Consider the following 23,543-nt stretch of genomic DNA (forward strand, 5'->3'; position numbering starts at 1 on the left):
AAAGGAAGAAAGGCTTTTGCATTTCCACGCTCCTTCACAGGCAACAAGGAACTCTGGGGCAACACTCATGCACGCTGCATTTTATTTAATACTTTCCAAGGCAGGAATGTGTGTCTTCTGTACAAAGAAACAAACAACGTTAGTGGTTTGTTAAGTGACTTAGCCAAAATCACACCCATAGGAAGTGGCAGAGCCAAGAGTTAAACATGAGTCTTCTGATCCAAGCTCAGTGTTTTTCCACTAATTTACAGCTGCCTCTATATATTCATTTAGAAATATGAAACTTACATGATCTGTCATAAAGATTAATCAAGACAGTCAACCTCACTGATTAAAGCATGATGCTAATTATATCAGAGGTTGGAGACCAATGTGGCCCCATTTACTTTCAGAAACATTGATTGTGGTGTAATGGAGAAAGTGTGGGCTTTGGAAGCAGAAAAAGCTGGTTCAAATACCAAGTTATATCCCTTATTTTGCATAACACTTCACAAGTTTTTTTAAACTTCTCTTAGCATAAGCATATTCATCTGTAAATGGGGTCAGGGGGCAGGCAGTGAATAGGGAATGCTTCCATTTCAGGGGCATTGTAATACCTAAGATGATACATGGCATGTGCTAATATTTAATAGGGGCTCATGACTTGTATTAAATGCTCACAAACAGTCTGTCAGATTGGAGCTATGGCTGCCTTTCAAATGTGGCAGAAAGGTGGATGAGGGAATATGAATGACTCAGTGCCATTCATCAGCACTGCAGCAGAGGGGGAAATAGATCATGCCCTTATACTGAATCTAAAGGTCAATAGCATTGAATATTTCTAACTTATCAGCAACCTTGATTCAAATAACAGTAATTCTATGGCAGGAATATCTCCTTTCATAAACTCTGGAAGGTAGAAATATGTAAGTATTTAATTTATATATTTATTGATTTATAATTGACGACGCTGAAAATACTTAAGGTATCCTGAATAGTTCAGCAGGGACCAGACAATGTTCAAAATACGTTAACTCATTTAATCACCACAGCAGCCCCATCAGATCAGAGATTCCAATTTTACAAATGAGAAAACTGAGGCACAGGGATCACCCTGACAGTACCTGGGGACTTGGAATCAGAATGCAGTCATCAATCCAGAAAGTGCATGCTTAACCATCATACAACTGCCTCAGCCTCTCAACCCATCTACATTTTTTTTCAGAGGGATTTTATGACCTATCTACTTATGTTTAGGAGAATTTAATCTTGTATTATGAAGTCTTGAACTATCAAAGGAAACTTCTAAGGGACAAATACCAACAATTTTTTTTTAATTGAAGTACAGTTAATTTACAATGTGTTAATTTCTGGTGTACAGCAAAGCGATTCAGTTGAATATATGTAAATATATTCTTTTTCATATTTGTTTCCCTTCTAGTTTATTACAAGATATGGAATATAGTTCCCTGTGCTATAGAGTAGGACCCTGTTGTTTATCTATTTTATATATCCTGGTTTGTATCTGCTAATCCCAAACTCCTAATTTATCCCTCCCCTGCCTTTCCCCTTTGGTTTCCATCAGTTTGTTTTCTATGTCTGTGAGTTTGTTTCTGCTTTGGAAATATGAAGTACTTACTGTGTAGAAAGATGGCAACCTAGAAAATAACAAGCGTCCTGGGTAATTCTGATGTAGATGGACTGAGCACAAGAAGTAAAGAGACAGGGCCACTTTTGATGTCTTCATTCATGATTCAGCAAGACAAGGAGAACTGCTCTTCAAAAGACTACTTCCTTTATCAATCTCTGACACAAGCTGGGGGGTAATGCTAAATCTTAAAACAGTAAAAAGAAATGATAACTAGCACTGTACTAGAAGTGAGCAAAGGAAAAATCATGTAAAGGGTCATTAATACTCTGATATAAAAAACTAAAAGATAATACCATTTCCTAGTGACCAAAGTAATAATTTTTTTTTTCTGCTGGGTTAAAAGCCCAAGCATGAATAAAACACTACGCAATATTCTATTCTATAAGAACTTGGGCCTCACCGAAATGTAAAACGCTGTAGCCTGCGGTAGTCTACTGGGAGGTAATTGTAGATCCCCAGCACTCTGAGCATTCCAGAAACAGAACACACTAGAGATCATTTAGTGGTAGGTGAATCCCCTCATTTATAATGAGAAAACTGAGAGTCAAGGAGGGGAACTGAGCTGTCCCAGGTCACCTAAAAAATGAGTGGTGGAATCAAGAAGGGCTCAAATCAGGAAAGAGGTCTACTTTGAAACTAGTTCGTTCTTTTTCCACCTTGAAAGATGCACTCAGCACAGTGATGCATTCTTGATGCCCTATAAAGTATGTTCTCTCTTGGCACGACTTTGGGAGCCCTCACCTCCATTTATGCAGCATTCTGAGATCCTGAGATGCAAGCTGCTCTAAAGTGAAAATCATGGCTGTTATTCTCGGCGAGCTTACACAGACTGACAACAGCTGGCACAAACAGATGTGGTCCCCAGAGGAGTCTGCAGGCTGTGCTGGTGTCCCCCCCGTGCCAGTCTCCTTTTCCTTGACTTAACAAAAGGTGTCTCTCCTCACATGATGCAGACCCCACAAGCCACTTTTCGTCACAGGTGAGTCCAGAGTCCTAGGCAAGTTGGCCTCAATATCTCTCCTCTCTTTTTGCCTTCTCCATTGTTTCCTAATGACACACATGGCTTTCTGAAAGAAATACTTCCTTCTGGTAAGAATTTTCTTGATCCAGGGCCTTATTCAATGCCCAGGGATTATAATAATACCATTTACGGAGTCACTTACTGTCTACATGTGTTATCTCATTTAGCCTCTGAAATAATCCAACTACATGAGCACTTTTGCTACCTCACTTTACAGATGGGGAAACAGACACAGAGACTCCAAAGAGCTTTGCTCAAAGTCACAGAGCTGGTGTGAGAAGGAGCTAGGATATGTATCCAACTACACTGATTCTAGAAACCGCCTCTCAAGTTCTGGTAACTAGAGATTAAGACCCAGAAGGATGGGGTTGAAAGTATCACTATAATAAGGAGGAAGTGGGGTGATTAAGAATCCGCCTGCCAATGCAGGGGACACAGGTTCGAGCCCTGGTCCGGGAGGATCCCACATGCCGCGGAGCAACTAAGCCCGTGAGCCACAACTACTGAGCCTGCACTCTAGAGCCTGAGAGCCACAACTACTGAGCCCACGTGCCACAACTACTGAAGCCTGTGCGCCTAGAGCCCATACCCTGCAACAAGAGAAGCCACCACAAAGAGAAGCCAGTGCACTGCAACGAAGAGTGGGCCCCGCTAGCCGCAACTAGAGAAAGCCTGAACACAGCAACCAAGACCCAACACAGCCAAAAATAATAAATAAATAAAATTTTAAAAAAAAGAATGAAGTGGATTTGATATCATTAAATGCCAAAAACTTACAAACAGTTATTGTTATAACACCACCATGAATATCATCAAAAACTCTATATGTTTCATCATCACTGTCATTCTAACCACCCTCACTGATAGGTAGGAAGCAAGTTATTACTGGCTTTATTCTTTTTCTAACCAAGAGACGTATTGCAGTGACTGACCCAGGTCACTCGGCAGGCAGTGCCTCAACCCTCATGACAATGCTGAATGTTACGGACTCAGCTCACATTGCTTCTTGAATATAAAATGAGCTCGTGGGAGAAGAACAAGGACAAGATGTTACAGTACATCAAGCACATTAAAGGTCACATTGTTTCACACATGAGATGCAACGTAGCAAGTTCCTAATAGCACAGAAACTAAACATAACTGAGGAGATGATTGTAAGTAATACATTTATTCAAAGCACAATTGCCGAGTGCCTAGCAAGTGCTAGAGCTAAAGAAATTAAAGAAATAACTGAGACACGGCCCTGCCCTCTAAGAGATGTAGTAGGAAATATTAGATATCTGGAAATATCCAAAAGTAAAATATCCAAAAATACAATAAACAAAGTTAAATGTTTTAATCAATGCTACCAGAACACAGAGAAAGAGGAGGTGGCTCACATTGGGAAGATGAAGGGACACTCACAAGGGAAGCTGGCATTTTAATCACGTCTTGGATGAATACGGAATTTGGACATCCAGAGATGTAGCAAGAATGACATTCCAGGTGAAGACCCCAAGAGGGACACACGAGAGAGTCAAGTTGATAAGTTATCATCTTTCATTTCAGGTAAAAATCACATGTAATTGACATTTGGCTCTTCTGCCCTCTATGTTCCTTTTTGTTAGTTTCACCGTGCTGTGCATGAAGATGTCCGTAATACTTTAGTGAAAGTGAGGGAATTGTCTACTGGGACATCCACCCCTACATGAGGCTGCAGGAGAAGATGTCTACAGATCAGCCCATGACCTCGGCACAGCAGGTCAGCTGCTCCAGACTCGAGTGCATACTACTCACTGAAATGTTTGCTTTTTGCTGCTGATCTTAAAAAAATGATTGCTTTAGTGAGAGGCTGAAGAAAATGAGCATACAAGTGGCTGTGATGATTTCTGACGCCAACAACTCAGTGCCTAGAGGAAGGTCAGAGTAGAGAAACATGGGGCCCCTGGGATTTTGCTGCAAGGGCTGTGCCGACACATAAAAGATGAGAATCATGATGGAAGCTGTTTATTTATTTATTTGCTTTTGCAGGTTCCACAGAGGTATATGCTGTCTTTACGTAAAGCTTGGCTGTACGTTTCCAGGAATCCTCTCCATTGGCCCCTTAGAAATCTACATAGGTGTCTATGTTCCAGTTGATATGAAACACTGTCATACAAAACCAGATTGAAAAAAACCTAAATGTGCTTTACTGTCTCTTTAGCTTAATCTGCAATCTCGGATAGTAACTAGGAGTCAAAAATTACTTTCCCCAACTAAGAAGTCTATATAGGAAACAAACACAGAGCAGCCTGGTGGTTAGGAATTTTAGGTCCCTCTTTGCCATAAACTTGCTAAATACAACTTAGATAGAGTCATTTCCCCTCTCTGGGTCTGGTTCTCTCCAATGGGTATAATCTTCAGTCTCCTAATGCGTGTTTCTTACGGGAAACAAAGGGAGCAGGAGAGGTAAAATCACTCAAGTAATTTGTGAACAGCAACATGCATAAAGGGGACACACAATCCATGCTCACCCTCCTCTTCCTCATCATCACAGCTAAGATTTATTGAGTCAGGCCCTGTTCTAAATGCTTCAAATGCACCTCACCCTCCCAACCTCCTGCTCAGGTAGCTACTCTTATCGTCCTCATTCAGCGATGACGAAATTGAAGCCTGGAATCGTAAGTATAGTGCTCAAGGTATCACAGCCAGGATTCAAACACAACTACAGTTCATGGCCTTGACTGTTATACGACGTGTGGCATTATGAGGGTTGCACTGTCGGTGTTTTCTCTTCTCTATTTTCTAAACTTCTGGCCATGTTGTTATGTTGCTCTCGTAAGTTAAAATTAAAATTTATTAATCCAAATCGTATTTACTGAGCCGGCACAAGGTGGCAGACACTGCATTAGTCAGCACTTTGATTAGAAAGGTGAAGATAAAATTAGACATGCAAAACACCCCATGGCACAGTAGCATAAACTGACGTTAAATGTAGCTGATACTATTTCTTCTCTATGGAAAAGACACGGACAGACGTATCCTAAAGGGTAAGAAAAAGGGTCTTGGATGAAGATAAACACAGTGATAAGAGGTAACCATAATTACCAACTAAAAATGTGCAGGCATTGTACTACATCAATGTTCTACAAATTACATGAAATAGCATTAGACCTCTTTCTCCAAATGAGGAAAACAGAGGCCCCGGAAGGTTAGATAGATTGTCTACAGTCTTGTAGGTAGTACAGGGAGAGCCAAGATTCAAATCCTGGACTGTCTGGCTCTAGTGTCTGTGCTCTTAACCACGAAACTACATCTAGGAGAGGGAGGAGGATGGGGAAGGAGAGAAGAATGCCGTGACTATTCTTTTATTCTACCTGGTTCCGACTACAGGGATTTTGGTGAGTGTTTATAGAACCCATCTATATGTCACACTGTTATTTATCATCCTTTAAAATGTGTTATTGCTTGTGCTTGAAGGGAACATAGAAATTAGGCCAACCTCTCGCTTCCAACTTGTGGATTAAAGAAACTTGGAACATTTTGCAGAATGTTAAAAACAATTAGAGGTAAAATTGGGAAACAAATGAAAACTTCTCTTTAAACAAGTGGAGCAGTCCCTTTAAAGCCACATATTTTTCACTTCTAAGGGTATATCACACCTGCATTACTATGGCAAACTTAGAAGCTTGTCAGTTTAGCTTGGCCAAGTTCTAACTTCCAAAGTGAAATCCTAACCCACAGCAAACAGCAAGGAGGTCAGATGGAAGCTGAGATGTCAGCTACTATAACAAATACCGGAGTCAGAACCAGAAGACTAGGATTTCAGCCCTCAATCTGCCACATACTAGTCACATGACCTAGCATATGTCACCTGATCTCTCTAGACCTTATTCTGGACCAAGTGGGTTCTACCTATACTTCACAGAGTAGGTTTGAAGATAACTACCCTTGGAAGCATTATAGAAACCTTTTAAGAGTTTGTCAAATGTAAATATGGTCAATATATTGAAGACATGGTCTATGATGGAATAGGTTTACCTTGTGATCAGTCAGGGAAAGAGAGACAGTGATTTCACAGGTCAGAGAAGCATACCAATCTTAAGAACCCCATTCTGCGTTGCCTACGCTCACTCACTGAGCCAAAAAACGAACCCAGATCTCCTGACATACCATCATGTGTTAATCAGACAAAAAAGTACTAGTATCTTTCCTCGCAGTTTCTCTGATGTAACAGCAAACCACTTACAAACACATAGCACGAGGAGCTTTATGACTTTGGGCAAGTCACTTTACTTTTGTGGGTCTCAGTCTCCTTGGTGACTGAATGAATACAGTAAAGTGTTCAAATTCCAACCATATGGACTTCAGGAATGAGTGACATCATGAATTGTGAAAATGTGGAAACAACAAAACGTCAGACAAAGACCAGGGACAGCCAACACCACCCCTTTAAGCTACTGTGAGAAGGACTCAGTCACTTGCGAATACAATTATAAGCACAGGCAAATCAACTTCTCCTGCCAAGTTTTGTTGCCCTCGATGAAGTGATAGCATTTTGGCCAGAGAGAAAATTTCGTCATTGTCCTTTGACTTTGCTTCTGACTTTTACAAGATGCATGCCTGGGATTCAGGGACTGAGGATCCAGAAGGCAATACAGTCCTGACTGCAGTTCACAGCCTGGGGTAAGCAACTTGATCACTGCCCAAGCAGAGAAGAGATCTGCCAGCTACAGATCCTAGGCTGAAATCCCCCCAACCTACAGGCACCAGAGCACACAGGCCTTCCAACCAGCCAGACATCAGAAGTATACTTCCTGAAGCCTACCACAGGCCAGGCACTGTGATACAGAAAGAAACAGATTACAAAGCTCCTGCTGTGTCAAGCACATCCTATCCTCTCATTTAATCTTTCCACATCCTCAGTAAGGCAGGTACTAAGAGCCCTGATTTACAGATCAGTGAACTGAGGTGAATACAATAAAAATAATAGAGCTGGGATTGTAATCCAGGTTTAACTCTGAAACTTGCACTTTTTTTTCAGTTGAACAAAAGTGCCTGCCCTCCAGGAGCTCACAATCTAGTGGGAAAGTCAGAAAGGCAACTCAATAGACTGTGAGCTCCTTGAGGGCAAGGACCATTTTTTATTCTTTCTTGTATCTTCAGAGCCAAGCGTGGTGTCTGCCACGCAGAAGGTGCTTAATTAGTGTCTGCTGAATGGATAAACCATAATCAGATGTTTTCTCTCTTAAAATACAAATCCACTTACACCACTCCTCTGTTCTCACACACCTCCGCTGGGTGCTCTTTGCCAATCCCCTGAGAATTACTTTACAAAGTTCTTTGCAGCCCTGCCTTCATAGCCTCAACTTTCACTATTCATGCCCTTCCATATGCCCTGTGCTCCATTTCCCTAACCTCCAACCACCTGGCCATGGAGGTGGCAGTCAACAAATGTTCACTGAATGAACACACGAATATGAGAAGGGAACGATCAGTGCTATGTATGAGCCCTGAATATAATAATGCCTTGTGAACACCAGCGTTAGATTTACCCATTAGGAAGCTTCACAGAAGACAATGGATTTGGGCCATCTAACTCTAAAATCTCAAAAGGATGGATGGCATTGCATAGGGAAAATTCAGTCCTTATTTTTACTATTAATTAGACAAGTGACATCAGAACAAAACATGTTTCTTTAAATCAGAATATAAGCTGTGGCAAATTGTATCTTCTTCTCAAGGATCTGGGTGCAGGGCCAAAACCCCATCATATGCATTATTGTTTTTCCTCTCCTAAGTACTCAGGGAAAACTGAGTCTCATCTGGCATGCAGTGGCTCTCAGCAAGGTCATGGTTCTTCTGCGGTGGTGCCTAGGGCAGTTAAGGTAAGAACTGTGTTTTCAAAAGGAAGAAACGTCAGTCATCTTTGAAAATAAGACACATGGTTAGCCAGGATGGCATGGGAACAGTCCAGGCTTTTGGTCAAGAAAACAGAAGGAGTAGGAGAAAGTTGGACACACTCCTAAGTCAGCCCTTCCATCCTTGAACCCCGTATTGAGTAGACCATGGTGCACTGCCCGAGGAGACAAGAGATCTGCTCCTACAGGACTGTGAGATGTCACGCATCACTCAGTTTGCTCATCTCTAACATGAGGCAGCTGGAACTGAACTAGATGATCTCCCGTAATTTGGAAACTGGCAATGAGAAAGCACGGAGAAAAGAGATAAGCTGTAACCAAGCATATAAATCTAAAGACTTGTAAGAAAGCCACAGAATTCCTTTATTATTTTGACAGCAAGCCAAATTAAGAAAATCTGTCCTTTCAGAGAGCCTGACATTGAGGCGCTCACATCAGTACATATACTTCACCTCAGCACGCACATACCAGGTGCCTTTGCTGATCCCCAAGCTAGAGTCATAAAGCCCCTGCTTACTATCTATTTGAAGATTAGAAGCAACTTTCACATCCTTGATGTTGACGTCCCCCTGCCCCTGCTTTTTTTTGTACTGCCTGCAAATGTGGCCCAGAGATCAGAGATAGAGCAGAAACAAAGCTCCAGCTCCCTGAGCACTTGATGAGTCTGTCTCACATTGATTCTTCTCGTGGTTGCCGTCAGAGCATTTCCATTTCCTCCCTCGGTTCCCCCGTCCTCTAAGTCACGGGTTCTGAAGCCTGGCTGCCCATTGGAATAACTTGGGGAGCTTAAAAAATAATAATGCCCACTCCCCACCCAAGAACAATTAAATCAGTATCTCTGGGGATGAAGTTCAGGAATTGGTGTGCTTAAAAGGCTTCCCAGATAATTCTGACCAGCAAATGGGGACAAGAACAAGTGCTAGTTTAAACCCTGGAAGTCATATACCAAGTTAACTTCTCTCTTTTTTACTGTCTGGCATTCCTCGTGGGAATCCTCTATCCCTCCTGCATCCATGGTGCCCATTAGATTTCTCCCCAGAGCCATCAGTCAGGGTAAGAGTTGCAAGAATGGCTGTGGGGATAAGTTGGAGCCACTCAACTTAGTTTAAAGGAGGCTAGAACTTTCTATACCTTCTCCTTATCATCACTGCCTTGCGTATAGGCCTGTGGCTACGTAAAATAAAATCATCTAGAGGAAGAGCTGGTACTTTGACTGGTATGATTCATCCTTCATCTGGTTATCAGTATTAATAATGCCTACATTTATTGGACACTGAGAGTGTGCAGGCACTGGGCTAAGTATTTTATATAGATTATTGCATTTAATCCAAAAACCCCTGTGAGGCAAGTACAGATAATATCCCCATTATACAGATGAGGAAACTGAGGCTCAGTGAGGTGAACTATGCATAACACACTCTGGCCCAGGGCTGCCGGCCTTCAAAGCCTGTAATTATACACATTAGGCCATGGTGATACCCTGATTGCAACACTGTCTTCACAAAGATGGAGGGAAAATGAAGCTCTCAGTATGTCCACGTTTGGCTCCAAGAGTAAGAAGTCATCCTTTGGACCTGTTTGTGTGCCTAACAATACCTCTGACACTGGCCTAAATAATGGCCAAACTGGGTGAAGAAAAGGGAGGTGGTGGTTGGTAGAGGAAAGAGAACCTTTAGAGGAAAATCGGTTGTTAAATTAAGAAAATTTTTAAGCATAGGTGATAAACTAAGCATGGCAGCTAAACTCAGCACAGGCTGTGATACCAAATGTTTTTCCAAAAGATTTCAAGAGGCATCTGAAAAAGGGAGCTGTGCAGCTCCCAGGCAGTGGGTTCGTCTTGCTGGTTGATAAAGCCAGCACCGTGGAGAAGGGAGAAGAGCTGCAGCTGTGTGTGAGCCATTGGAACTGAGGCCCAGGCGGGCAAAGAAGCTTTCCTCAGCACTTTGCCCTGCTAAAGGGCACCCCCCTCAGGGGGCTCTTTACGCCTGTCTCTCCTTTTCTCAGTGGAGACTCATCCCTACCTAGGAAGGGGTGACCCAGAAATTATTTAAGAAGGGTAGAGAAGGTTGACCAAGGGAGCAAGAAAAATGTCTACAGCTCAGAATTCCTTGGTCCAGCGGGACATGGGTTGTACTAAAGCAAATGGGTTGAATTTGGAAAGCTTCCATCACCAACAGAGAGGTGAATACCTTTTAGGGAAGTGGTCCAGCTTGCTTAATTTGGTTTATGCATCTGAGGGTGCTCTCTCTCAGGACAGCAGGTATAAGCAGTTAGCTTCTCTACCTTGAGCTGAGTGCTGCAGTGGACACAGGTGTGCTCTGCTTGCCATGCTGGTCTTAGACCTATAATTGCTTAGTGGCCTCACACAGACAAATGAAATTACTATTCTTTCAACACAACCACAGAGGCCATTTTCCACCTCAAGGCTACTGCCCATGTCCACTGTCATGAATGCCAAGAGCCAGACAGTCCCAAACATCCTCTGTAGGGTCAGTGTTACTTGTCTTCACATCCTACTTCAGATGCCTCATTCCTTGATCCTGAACCCAAAGCAATTTCTTCGTCCTCTCACCTCTCAAAGCATAGCATAGTGCTTATGAGCACAAACACCAGAGCCTACTGCCTGGACCCACTGCTATTAGCTGTGTTACTCTGAGCAGATGACTTACCCTCTCTGTGCATCAGTGCAAAATGGAGATAATCACAGGGCTCACATTTCAACGGGCTGTTTTGAGGATGACATGAGTTAATAAATAGAACAGCGCTTGACACGTAATAAGTGCAATATAAGTACTTGATAAATGAATAAGTACCCCCTCTGAGGCACCAATTCCTGTCTAGCCAGTAGTGTACATTATATGCTTTTAGCACATTATAGGAACTCTTTTTTTTTTTAACATCTTGATTGGAGTATAATTGCTTTGCAATGCTGTGTTAGTTTCTGCTTTATAACAAAGTGAATCAGTTATACATATACATATGTCCCCATATCTCTTCCCTCTTGCATCTCCCTCCCTCCCACCCTCTCTATCCCACCCCTCTAGGTGGTCACGAACCACCGAGCTGACCTTCCTGTTATGCAGCTGCTTCCCACTAGATATCTATCTTACATTTGGTAGTGTATATATATGTCCATGCCACTCTCTCACTTCGTCACAGCCTACCCTTCCCCCTCCCCATATCCTCAAGTCCATTCTCTATAGGAACTCTTAAGTGTTTGTTTCAGGATTAGTAGTGTCCATACTTTCACAGCATGGACCCAGCACCTGACCCAGAGAAGGCAAACGGTAAATGTTCATTGAAATGAATTGTGTTGAACTAATGAGTATCAATGCCACATTCCTATGATTCTGCAAACCGAATAGCAAAGCAAGAGGCTTTGGCTAAGATTGAGCACCTTTGTTATCCTATAGCATCTTCCCAAGAGCACACAGAGAAAACTAGTAAAAAGGAATTTTTGTTTTCTTTTCAGTGCTGTATAATTTTGGTCTCATGTTAACATGCCTCGGGGAATAAAATATGTATTTACATAAAATTTCTGGTAATGGCATCTTGAAAAGTAATTAAATGAAACAACAGATTCTATCTGCTGAGGGCTCCGTTTCTAATACCAGGTGTGTGATGATGTTCTGGAATGTGACCTGGACAGGTGCTCCCCGCAAACAGTCTACCCATGAACCACAGGGGAGAACCTGGCTCATCTATGACTTCAGGAAGCCAGAACTATCTTAGGAATATGCAAGAACCTGGCAGGCCTTAGGCCCACTGACATAATTCCCTGGGTAAGGGGAACATAGGTGTTCCGTAATTAAGAGGACATACTTCCTTCTCCTTCTCTGCCAGCTTTCACTCCCCAAAAGAGTTTGGGAGAGAGTTGAACCTAAGAACCTGGAGAAGATTTTAGAAATCATCTAGGTTAATGGTCTTCAACCTTTTGCCCCTAGGGTCTGATGTGCCAAGATACCTGTATAATAGAGCTTCAGGATGACTTCAAAATTTTAAAAAGCCTAAAATACACAAGTATTTGGCTGGGGTTAGACTGTTTACTGATAGAATATCAACTCATTGCAGTGACATTGGTTATATCACTCTATGATCAAAGTGTCTGAGCTGGAGTATAAAAACTGGAAAAGAATGCACATTTCCTTAATAAATGCAGCTTGTTGGGCAGTATCTTCAGCACAAGGGGTCTTAATTCCAAAAGCAAAATGAGGTGCTTGTGCTGATGAAAAGATCCAGCCTGAGATTAAAATGACATAAAGACTCAGGTTTCCTGACTTCAAGTCTAGTATTTCTTTAACTACATCATAGCTGATACTTCTGACTGGATGGTCCTTACAGGGGTGTTACTGTATCTACATTGATATTTTACATGTAATATCTTTGCACCTATAGAATAAGATTTCTTGACCCTCCTAATGTTCACTTACACTGGCTTACTTGCTGTAAACATGTAGACATCTAGAAACACATAAACACAAACTGCCCTCCCTACCTCCCCAACTGTGATTTCCTAACTGACCATTCATTTTCATAACCTTGTTTTTAAGAAATTTAAAGAGTTTTCCCTCATTTCACGCCTTGTGCCTTTCTGTCAGATTAGGAAATAATCAGAGTGCACAATCAAAAACCCAAGCGGGCAAGGCAGATGGACCAAAAACACAGCAGTTTGACAAGCTGTTTCCCTAGGAAACCAGGCAAAAAGCAGGATTTTAACCAAATATAGAACTGGCAGTCAAAATGTGGAAACAGAAACTTCCAGTCGTGGATGGGTGGGAAACCCAAACAGCCCACCTCTGCAAACCGCATACAGGAGGTGAAACCAAAGGGGAGGCGTGCTTCATTGGGTGAATCCAGTAAGCTCAGAGGACATGCACTTCCACGGTGCTAATTCCAGGATGAGATGCTCACATGGGTCTCCAGTGAGTCTCCTGAGTCATTTATGAGAAAGGAAAAGGGAAAGAAATGAGTCCTACCTACACCTAGCACCCCAAGTTCATGGACTACAGCCTGACTCACGGTCTAATGGAGAATCAGACTCATGAATGTGTAGACATGCCTTTCACCCCATTATGATCTGTCTGAGTGAATAAGAAGAGAGGCCTTGGGGAGCTCATGGGCTACTCACTGCCACTGCCACAGAGTCTGTGACTTAAGATTTCCTTTGTACAGTTTTTTTTACTGACTCATCTCTCCCCTCATGGGCTTCGGATATAAGCAAACGCTTGTTTTCTCTTGTACTTCAGTGTAGGAGCCTTTATCACTGTAAACCTTATTCCTCTTTGTAGTCATCCTGTTTTAAGATAAAAGCAAAACAGAGCGGTGCCTGAGAATAGAAAGTGACTGATGCTACACCTCAATTTGCTGCCAAATGTCTCCAGGTCCTTCCATGCATCAGGGCCTTAAGGGGTGTCCTTTCCTGGCTGGTGTGTATGCACCAAATCTGTCTGCAATGATAGGGGGAGACGGCATGTGATGCCTGGCTTCTGTTTCAGCAAAACATGATATTTCATTCAGATTTCATGATGATTATTGACATCCCTGGACACTCAGTACAACTTAGTAATTTGCATGGATGTTTACTGTGTTTGCCAATGTGAGCTACAATTAGGGTGAACATAAACTTTTGACAACAGCCCAGCCTAGTTCTACTCCTGAAATGCCTGCTCTGCTGCTTCCTTCAAACCCTTTTCACTTGCCAAAGGGACCATAACAAACCCTGCTGCATGTCACTTGGCCTTGGCCTGACCAAGCAACAGCCCTGACAGGTACCGGTGCTATCAGGGCAGGCAGAGTCTACAAGAGGAATTAACAAGGGACTGGAAAAGTACAAGCTGAGAGCTGCAGGGTGAGTGTGTGTGTGTGTGTGTGTGTGTGTGTGTGTGTGTGTGTGTATACACTGACACATATGCTAATAAAGGCAAGAGGATGGAAAAGAAAGGCTTTTCCTCCCCCAAAAAATCACACAATCTGTGTTATCATTGGATTGAAAAGTCAGTAATTTCTTGTGTACGCATCATGCATTTAAATTTGGAAACAAATTTTCCTTGTGTGACTTTTCTTGCTTTGCTACTAATATAGCAAATTCCCAGAAGATAGAAGGGAAAGGATATGGAAATAGAAAATCTGAGTTCAAGTCTTGGTTGTGCCACGACTAGCTATGTGACCTTGAGTGGTCTCGAGGCTTTAGGTTTGCTACCTGCAAAACAGGAAGACAAGCATGGTGTTGTATTCACCTCACAAGGTTTGGATGATCAAAGAGTTAATATCTTCATTCATTCATCTAACAAATATTTATTGAGCTTCCCCTCTTTGTCAGGCACTGTTCAAGTAGCTGGGGATATAGTCATGAACACAACGATGTCCTTGCCCTAAGAGAGCTTATGCTTGTGGGTGCACACAACGTGTGTGTGTGTGTGTGTGTGTGTGTGTGTGTGTGTCAGAGAGAGAGAGAAGCAGAGAGAGAGGAGCAATATACACACATTTTAAAAGATACACATACAGATAGACACTACACACCCATGCACACAATATTAGGATAGTGATGAATGCTACGGAAATAGTGAAAAACTGTATGTGGTAAAAATGGCATACAAGTCAAAAGTATTATTTAGCATTATTACATTAGGGCCCTAGATATAAGCTTTCTATAGTTGTAATATACCCTTCCTTTCATCTTTCCCACCTTCCCTCCCTTCTCTCCCTTCCTTCCATAAATATTGGTTAAAAGCATACTTTGAGAATTGCATCGGGGTGCAGGTTCATGTGTGTGTGTGTGTGTGTGTGTGTGTGTGTCAGAGAGAGAGAGAAGCAGAGAGAGAGGAGCAATATACACACATTTTAAAAGATACACATACAGATAGACACTACACACCCATGCACACAATATTAGGATAGTGATGAATGCTACGGAAATAGTGAAAAACTGTATGTGGTAAAAATGGCATACAAGTCAAAAGTATTATTTAGCATTATTACATTAGGGCCCTAGATATAAGCTTTCTATAGTTGTAATATACCCTTCCTTTCATCTTTCCCACCTTCCCTCCCTTCTCTCCCTTCCTTCCATAAATATTGGTTAAAAGCATACTTTGAGAATTGCATTGGGGTGCAGGTTCATAAGGGAAGCAGATAAATTAGAAGCAGCTCCTGCCCTCAGGAAGCTTGTAGATGGCATAAAGATAAGGCATTATGTAAGTTACCATCGTTGTAGGTACATCATGATCAAAGCGATTTCAGAGAAGAGTAGGTCTAATGCCTTGGAGATTTCCCCCAGAGAGATCACTTGCGCTTGGGAGGGCAACAGCTCAGGAAGTACCTCCTGGAGGCCAGAGGGAGGCAGAGCCTGCGGTGCGGAGGGCTGTCCCAGGAAGAAAGGAAGGAGGGAGCAATAGGACTGTGTCCTAACATGGACTTGTGACGCTAGCTGTCTCCCAGGATGTAAAAGGGAAGTGAACTTGGGAAGATGCAGTGGGGATCCGTCAGCCCCCCACCGTGGAGAATCAGCCCACTTAATGTTCTCAGCTCCATTTTCTCTGTAACAGGAAGTCCTCACTTCTTCTGGGAAACTTAGTTCTCCAGCCTCTAAGTTCTGGCCTTAACCAGAGTAAAATGAGATCTGTGTTTCATAATGAGATTTTCCGTAATTTCAAAGTTTGGGTAACTATTACACAGGCTCCTTTTCAGTAACAATGACACAATGATCCTTTCACACATGACTTCTAAGAAAAATGATAAGTAAAGGCATCTTCCTCTATTGGGTCTGTATCTCTACTTACTTCCTAAAGTTACACTTTCAGGAAAGCTGAGGCCTTTCCTATAAATTGAAGCAAATGATTCTTTTTTTTCTTGCTGCTGTTTGAGTCTGAATGTGTCACCGTCATTTTCCGCTGCTGATTTGGGGATAAGGCCGGGTAGTAAGGAAGTGTTCTTCCATTACTGCAAGCATCTGTAATAGGAAGTTAGAGAACTAAGTTATGCTTTTCGGCTTGATTTCAAATACCCTTCTTATTATGAAGGGTGTGAACTGGAAATAAAGATGTCTTCTTTCATTTGAAAGATTGTGAGCATTCTTGCTTGATAATCCAAATAAATGGATGAAAGCTGCCAACAGTATGTGGCTTCAAATTAGCTTGTTCTTAAAGCCACAGTGAACTGAGACAATCAGCTGTGATCCAATTTAGAAACACTCTTCTAATTGTTACGACTGAAGAACAAAATCTGAGCAGAGGGTAAGGAAGCATATAGTCAGAGCCTACATTTCCCATTTCCCTGAGAGATGGAAAAGAAAAGAAGATGATGATGATGAAGAAGCAGCAGCAGGAGGAGCAGACTCAGCGCTGTGCTTGTAAAATAGCAATTTGAAAAAAATGCCAGATCCCTATCAAACTACCAATGGCATTTTTCACAGAACTGGAACAAAAAATTTCACAATTTGTAAGGAAACACAAAAGACCCCGAATAGCCAAAGCAATCTTGAGAAATGCAAATCAAAACTACAATGAGGTATCACCTCACACCAGTCAGAATGGCCATCATCAAAAAATCTACAAACAATAAATGCTGGAGAGGGTGTGAAGAAAAGGGAACCCTCTTGCACTGTTGGTGGGAATGTCAATTGATACAACCACTATGGAGAACAGTATGGAGGTTCCTTAAAAAACTAAAAATAGAACTACCATATGACCCAGTAATCCCACTACTGAGCATATACCCTGAGTAAACCATAATCCAAAAAGAGTCATGTACCACAATCTTCATTGCAGCACTATTTACAATAGCCAGGACATGGAAGCAACCTAAGTGTCCATCGACAGATGAATGGATAAAGAAGATGTGGCACATATATACAATGGAATATTACTCAGCCATAAAAAGATACGAAATTGAGTTATTTGGAGTGAGATGGATGGACCCAGCGTCTGTCATAGAGAGTGAAGTAAGTCAGAAAGAGAAAAACAAATACCGTATGCTAACACATATATATGGAATCTGAAAAAAAAAATGGTTCTCATGAACCTAGGGGCAGGACAGGAATAAAGGCGCAGACGTAGAGAATCCACTTGAGGACACGGGGGTGGGGAAGGGTAAGCAGGGAAGAAGTGAGACAGTAGCATTGACATATACACACTACCAAATGTAAAATAGATAGCCAGTGGGAAGCAGCCGCATAGCACAGGGAGATCAGCTCAGTGCTTTGTGACCACCTAGAGGGGTGGGATAGGGAGGGTGGGAGAGAGACGCAAGAGGGAGGGGATATGGGGATATATGTATATTTATAGCTGACTCACTTTATTATAACGCAGAAGCTAACACACCATTGTAAAGCAATAATATTCCAATAAAGATGTTAAAAATAAATAAATAAGTAATTTTTAAAATGCCAGAATAAAATGATTCTTTCCCCTGACGGATGCTCCTCTGGAAGCAATGAGCATTCAGTGTTTATTGGCTCATATTCACCAACAATTCTAATGACCACTTTGCTGCTGCTTCCTCATACCAGAGGAGATTAGAACCAGTAAACATTAGAAGGTGGTGGGAAAGACTGTGAGAGGCAGCGCAGTGACAGCAGAAATGGCAGCTGACAGCCTGAGGGGACAGGAGAGACAAATTCCTGCATTACAGCAGAGTCAATAATAGATGGTCATTACGATGACCTTGAGTCATCAAGAGGTTTCAAATGCTTCGAATGGCCTCTATGGATGGAGAGAAATATGAAATGTATTTGAATAAGGTTTTCAAAATAAGCCATTACAACTGCTTACCATTATTATTATTATTACTACTAATTTTGTCTCTGTTAGAGGAGAAAGCTTAAGCTTTGTGGAAAAGTCAAGTGTAAGGTACAAAGTGGCTATATAGAGCATGTATATAACACATTCATGAGTATACAGAAATGCACTAATTCCCCACTGAGGCCAAATATTTTTCACACACACACACACACACACACACACACACACACACACACACACACGTATTCAAAGTCTTGACAAACTAAAGCAAGATAATCACAAATACTGAAATATGCATTTGCTTGGCTAGAGTGGACACGGTAATAGCCATGGTTTTACAAACAGGTGAAAGGGCACAATCTTAAAGAAGGTGGCTCCTATTATATTCCTGATAGTAAAAAAAAACAATGAGTGAGCTTTCCCATAGATTTTCATGATTTACAGCCACACCTGTGTTGTTATCTGCATGTTTTCAGACCACCCTGTGAGGTGGGCCTTCCAATGATCTCCATTTTACACCTGAGGAGTCTGAGGTGTCTAAGCCTTGGCCCACGGTCACATGCTGCTGGGTGACTGGAGCCCAGGTCACTGAGTTACCATCCCACATGGCTTCTCCTGTCCAGCACTACTCCTCCCTTAGTCAGGGGCCTCTCTACCAAACATCTCCCAAAGCTCACTTTGCTACTCCTACTATGGATTGTCTGTTCAATGCCAGCCACTCCCCGTGTCTTCTCATTCAATCTTCCCAACCAATCTGTAAAGCAGATTATTAGTCCCCATTTTTCACATGAGGAAACAGTTCTCAGAAACATCAAGTTACCTACCTACATCAGCAGATTTATAATCTAACTGCACTCACTTGAGCCTGGCCTTCTTTTTGTGCATCTTTTTCTTTCTTTCCACAAAACTCAGAATTTTCACTTCCTTAATTATCTCTTTCTTTATAAGGGCAAGATCTAGGCCTTATTTATCTGTATTCCCTCATCGTATCTAACATGGTACATGGGACATAGTGGATGCATAGAAAATGTTAGCTAAATATATGTCTGTGCATAAAGGAAAGAGTATAAAGTTTGGAATCGGCAAGACTAGGATTTATATCTCTTCCCTGCTATTTTTGAGCTTTGTGTCTTTGGGAAAGTCTTCATAAGCCTTAGGAGTTCTCTGCTAACTAGTAATGCAGAATTATATAATGTATTCTGAACCCAGAAGATAATCAATACTTTCTTGGTTAAGTTACAGTCCAATTGATTTCCCCATATTCTTTTGGGTGACCTATTCAGAATGTTTTAGAAATAGTTTAACAAAATGCTTTTAACTCATAAAATAAATCTGAGCTATATGTAGCTATACCAAATGTAATGTCCCTCACGGGAAGAAAAAAGTGGTTTGTCTTATTAACATTCAAGCATACTTATCTGCTCATTCATTTCCTTTTTCACTCATGCATTCAAAATTGAGGGAAACGTGCTGTAAGGCAGGACCATGATGGAAATGGAAGCTCCAAGAAGAGGGGTTCTGCTGATACTGGAACAGAAGCTAGAATGATGTGATGAGTGTTATAAAGATAGAAGTATGAAGTAGTGTTTCCGAGAACTTTCCAAATAGCTCTTTATCTTCCATTTGGTTGGGTGAATAAAGAAATGATTGAGAGCTTAGTTGAGGGTTTGGTAATTTCCCATGTAAGTCAGAAGAGGCATGACCACACTGGGGCCACATTGGGGTTACTCCAGGGCTACACCTTGTTTCAGAGTATTAGGAGTATTAGGATCCTCTGTCATTTCCAAACTGTCAAGCCCCTGTCTTCCAGCAAACTACACCTAGGGGTCATGTAGGCCCGCGGGAGACGAAAGAGGCGGCTCTGATACAGACACAATCTTCTTTTGGCCAGTTTGAGTGCCTGCCCCACTTCCCTAACATTCTTCAGGCTCAACAGTGACCTTGTAAAATGGCAGTTTCATTTTAAGGCTCCTATTCTAGTGATTTTTAACTGAATTTCACTAGAATGCAGATAACAGAGAAGCTTAAAGAATGATCTTCACACCCCATTTTCCAGTAGGAAAAGTTCTGATATACGACCTATGGCTCAGAAAGATTTAAAAACAGCTCTCAGAGAAACTCATCTTCATATAATGCAACTGGATTCAGCAAGGATGTATCAATTTTCAACCTTATCCAACTTCCTTATAACACATAGTCAAGGGACATCTCCTTTGAAGAGATACCGGAAACTGAGGAGCACATCTAAGACCAACACAAAGCCACAGATAAGTCAATTCCTAAATAAAATACCCTCAATGATTCTGAAGATGGGGTAACAAGCCACTTTCACTTAGTAACTATTCTGAAGAGAATGAAAGATGAAGAAAATGGTGGATTCTAAAAATAACATGATTGTACTAACTATTGCTGCATACCGATAAAAACGTAGTGGAGTGAAACAACATACATTTATGGTCTCAGTTTCTGCGGGTCCTGAGTACCATCGTGGCTTAGCTGGGTCCTCTGCCTCAGGGTCTCACAGGCTGCAAGCAAGGTGTCTGCCAGGGCTGTGGTCTCACCATTAAGTTCAACTGCGGAAGGATCTGCTTTCAAGTTAACATGACTGTGGGCAACATTTAGTTCCTGCAGGCTGCTGGACTGAAGGCTTCAGTTTCTTTTAGCTACTGGCTGACCTGAACTCCTTGTCACATGGTCCCCTCCATATGGCAGCTTACAACACGGCAGCTTGTTTCTTCAAAGCCACCAAGGGAGAGAGCCTCCTTGTAGGACAGATATTACAGTCTCATGAAGCACAATCCTGTATGAGTAATCTTGTACATGCCATCACCTTTGCTTTATTCTACTGGTTAGAAGCAAGTCACAAGTCCTGTCCTCTCTCAAGGGCAGTGCCATACACAAAGGTATGAATACCAGGAGGTGGGGATAATTAGGAGCCAGCTTAGGGTCTATCTGCTTTCATGACATTTCCTGCCTTCTGCATAAATATCTGTCTAAGAGGCTGCAGTGGTCTTAAATACAAGAGATGGGTTTTCATTTTCTAATTGAGAAGGAACTGTAGGTATTGATGAAGATTTTGCCCTGTCATCATTTGTCTGATACGGAACACGTATTTTTTCCTCTGTTAAGCACAAAGACATATGATAAAGAATGGAGAAGCACAATCCTGTATGAGTAATCTTGTACATGCCATCACCTTTGCTTTATACTATTGGTTAGAAGCAAGTCACAAGTCCTGTCCTCTCTCAAGGGCAGTGCCATACACAAAGGTATGAATACCAGGAGGTGGGGATAATTAGGAGCCAGCTTAGGGTCTATCTGCTTTCATGACATTTCCTGCCTTCTGCATAAATATCTGTCTAAGAGGCTGCAGTGGTCTTAAATACAAGAGATGGGTTTTCATTTTCTAATTGAGAAGGAACTGTAGGTATTGATGAAGATTTTGCCCTGTCATCATTTGTCTGATACGGAACACATATTTTTTCCTCTGTTAAGCACAAAGACATATGATAAAGAATGGAGAAGGGGCTTCCCTGGTGGCACAGTGGTTAAGAATCCGCCTGTTGGGCTTCCCTGGTGGTGCAGTGGTTGAGAGTCTGCCTGCCAATGCAGGGGACACAGGTTCGTGCCCCGGTATGGGAAGATCCCACATACCGCGGAGCGGCTGGGCCCGTGAGCCATGGCCGCTGAGCCTGCGCTCCACAATGGGAGAGGCCACAACAGTGAGAGGCCCGCGTACTGCAAAAAAAAAAAAAAAAAAAAAAAAGAATCTGCCTGCCAATGCAGGGGACAGGGGTTTGATCCCTGGTCCGGGAAGATCCCACATGCCGCAGAGCAATTAAGCCCGTGCACCACAACTACTGAGCCTACGCTCTAGAGCCCGACAGCCACAACTACTGAGCCCGCACGCCACAACTACTAAAGCCCACGCGCCTAGAGCCCGTGCTCCACAACAAGCGAGGCCACTGCAATGAGAAGCCCATGCACCGCAACGAAGAGTAGCCCCAGCTCGCCACAACTAGAGAAAGCCCGTGTGCAGCAACGAAGACCCAACGCAGCCAAAAATAAATAAAATAAATATAAATAAATTTATAAAAAAAAAGAATGGAGAAAACATTTTTGTTGTTTTTGTTTTAAATCCTTCACAGTGTAACCTCTGCACAGAGTTAGAAAACTCAAGGGTTACTTTGAGATGTATTAATCCTGCTCTGAAGTCCAGCCCTGGACTACTTCAGTGCTAATGGCCTGTCCTATACCCACTTCAAATTACCTAAGAGGTGGGGAAACAGAGTAGGTGAGTGAAAACACTTAATTGAGAGTTGCTACAACCTGCCCTTGGGATAAAGTGTAGCTGTTTCAACAATTTGGTATATCCTCTCAAAACGTATAAGGCAGGATTTTATCAAGAACATTCCATGAATAGACAAATATTCAAGGGTTGGAGTCCACTAGAATATGGTAGTGACTGCTACTTACTTTTTCTCCAGCATGTTCCCTTTTCTAATGCTTTCTTCTCAAAAATATTATCTTTTTATCCAGCCTATCTAAAATTCTGAATTAGAGATGAGTAATTTTTCACCCCTAGTACTCTTTCTCATTAATAAATAAGGGGATTTCACTCATCAAAACTTAAAACTGGCTTCCAGTGTAAAAGGGAAGAACACCAAAACTTAAAACTGGTGTCTATTATAAGAAAGAGGAACACGGCAGCAGAGACATTCAGGTACAAAAAGAAAACTGAAAATTAAGAATTTTGAAAGCATGATTCCAGGATTTTTTTATAACAAGGTCAGCCTTTAACATTTTCGAGGAGAAAGAACACACCTCTTTTGATGCACACTAAAGTAGTTAATACATGTCCCTATACTGCAGCGGGCAATCCAAGCACACTGAGAATTGTAAAATCATTAAATGCTAGAGCTGAATTAGAACTTTATGATCATCCAGCCTAATCCCTACAATTCCAGGAGGACACTGGGGAGCTGAGAGGTTATACAATAACAGTAACCTGACGGTAGGACTGGAACTAAACTCGGTATACTTGGCTTCTAAATTTAGCCGATTTTACCACCACCACTTTGTGATGTATTGTTCTTCATACCCAAACAGCCATACATACACCACGAAATACAGACTCGAAGATATTTCTCCTATTTGCTGGAGCTATTCTCTCCCTCTTTCTCCCAATCTCCTTCCCTGCTTTGTACTTGTGTTTTTTGGTGAAGGTTTTTTTTTTTTTTTTTTTTTTTTTCCGGTACGCGGGCCTCTCACTGCTG

At 42.0% G+C, this 23,543-nt stretch overlaps 1 protein-coding gene and 1 long non-coding RNA gene across 16 annotated transcripts in view; one reads left to right on the forward strand and one right to left on the reverse strand.

The window, feature by feature from the left end:
• Positions 1-23,543, reverse strand: part of LPP (LIM domain containing preferred translocation partner in lipoma) — a 745,137-nt gene that overhangs the window by 196,923 nt on the left and 524,671 nt on the right. The window lies entirely within an intron of this gene.
• On the forward strand, positions 3,841-7,537 carry LOC114486602 (uncharacterized). The gene is made up of 3 exons (XR_003680619.2): positions 3,841-4,136; positions 4,259-4,392; positions 4,662-7,537. It is a non-coding gene; the product is annotated as an uncharacterized lncRNA (long non-coding RNA).

Source organism: Physeter macrocephalus, chromosome 1, assembly GCF_002837175.3.
Source record: "Physeter macrocephalus isolate SW-GA chromosome 1, ASM283717v5, whole genome shotgun sequence".
Taxonomy (NCBI): domain Eukaryota; kingdom Metazoa; phylum Chordata; class Mammalia; order Artiodactyla; family Physeteridae; genus Physeter; species Physeter macrocephalus.